The sequence below is a fragment of the Drosophila busckii genome, chromosome 2R, assembly GCF_011750605.1.
Source record: "Drosophila busckii strain San Diego stock center, stock number 13000-0081.31 chromosome 2R, ASM1175060v1, whole genome shotgun sequence".
NCBI classification, from domain to species: Eukaryota; Metazoa; Arthropoda; class Insecta; order Diptera; family Drosophilidae; genus Drosophila; species Drosophila busckii.
The window spans coordinates 23,603,299-23,605,003 of record NC_046605.1 but is presented as its reverse complement, the minus strand read 5'-3'; the positions used below and the strand labels follow the sequence as shown (position 1 = coordinate 23,605,003).

Sequence of the window (1,705 nt, the reverse complement as noted above, 5' to 3'; positions counted from 1 at the left end):
TATGTGTTGACTGGTCAAAGCGAAATATTATGAAAAGGGGCAAAACTTTAATTTATCTTTACGCAGTTATTGCATGCAATTTGTTTTAATTTGGTGAGCGAACTAAATCAATGCATACCGTAACTTGCAAAGCTCCCTATATTTGCAGGTCTTGAATTTCAATCAAGCTTCCATGATTTTCAATTACTCTAGATATGTACATATGTACTACTACACATTACAATAACGCGGAAAAATGTTTTAGGTGCCCTTCCGTAAAAAGTATTTTGTGGGCGTAAGTTTTATTAATTCACAAGTCTTACATGAATAACATTGTTGTTGGCAAAGTCACCTTTCTCCACGACATTGAAAAGCCACAAACAGCGAAACTTCGCCTGACTATGCCAAATTAAATTACATATGTATGTATGTGTACAACCATGTAGAGACAATTTTTATTGAGCAAAGTCCGAAAAGCGTAAATGAACTCTATAATTGAGATACGATTGCAGTTTGAAGTGAAGTTTTTCCAGTTTCTACGTTTTCACTTTTTACAACAGGTTTGTAAAGACTTTGGTTTGGAAATTTAGCTTGCGTTGTTTGGGGCTCGTGCAATTTCTCAATGCAAGCTTTCGCGCTACTATTTTTAAGTTGAAGCTTCATCCGGTTCATTGTTAAAATTGTATGAACAAATATGTACGTATATAAATATATTTATAAAAGAAATATGTACGTACAAATGTCGGGGTCGACACCGTTTCCTCAGTGAGAACAATGTCTTTTAGATTACGGGCAGCCATTTTTCACTTGTTTTAATTTGCTATGTACCGACCACTGATGAAGTGTAGCGAGTTTCCGCTTACGTGTTGCTTCTGTGACATCTGAAAGAAAAAAAGAACCGTTACAGGATCTTAACCTCTGAAGTCAACTTATTAGTGCCTTTACTGCTGCCAACTTGACGTTGTTATTAAAATTCAAGAGAGACTTTGAAGTTAACTTTAAGTTATAATTAATTTCAGCTAACTTGAAGTTGTTATTCGATGACACTTTGGTATTTTCAAACACTAGCAACGTTACGAAACCACGCTTGTATGAAGTTCACACGGATTCAGTCCGACTTCGTCACAGCAAATACAACTAACAGCATATCTAGAGAATTCGCAATACGCGCACATTTCAAATGAAAGACAATTTTAATGCATTCTCAGTACATATACGTTTATATACTTACATATTTGTCCTGTCGCGTGATGCGTGATCGCTGTATAGACGAGCCGATAAGATCTAGGGAGCTGATTTTTCCCCAAAACTCTAACACAAATATCTAATGTTATTCACACGAGCAAAATTTTCAATTTCAGCTGGGAAAAATTAATTTTTCGTTCAATAAAAACAGCGACGAACGAGGAGAAATAGATCCAAATTTTTCTAAAAATCTAAAAAGAATACTAAATTTTCCTTAAAAAAAATGGAACTCACGAAGCACACAAGCTAAAGATCAAAATTTCCACTATAAATTTTTTGATTATTTAATATGTTTGGTATATTCAGAGATAAAAATCAAAAATTTTAAAAATTGTATTTGTTTGGCATGTTTAGACAGAATTTTCCTTTCAATATAATTCATTTCACGAACGTCAAGATATGAAATGTCAAATTTTTTGTAAAAATCGTTGAAAAATATTTGAAATCTGAGATTTTTTGGAAAATTGTTGCATTATCTACT

General features: G+C 33.2%; 1 long non-coding RNA gene across 2 annotated transcripts; it reads right to left on the bottom strand.

Annotated features, from left to right (window-relative positions):
• Nucleotides 1–303: 303 nt before the first annotated feature.
• Nucleotides 304–1,369, bottom strand: LOC108603178. 2 transcript variants are annotated; one of them, XR_001915285.1, is made up of 4 exons: nt 1,211–1,369; nt 925–1,128; nt 717–860; nt 304–636 (listed from the first exon to the last, which is right to left on the bottom strand). It is a non-coding gene; the product is annotated as an uncharacterized LOC108603178 (long non-coding RNA). The 2 variants fall into 2 exon arrangements; XR_001915284.1 differs by having other exon boundaries at nt 304–860.
• Nucleotides 1,370–1,705: the final 336 nt, after the last annotated feature.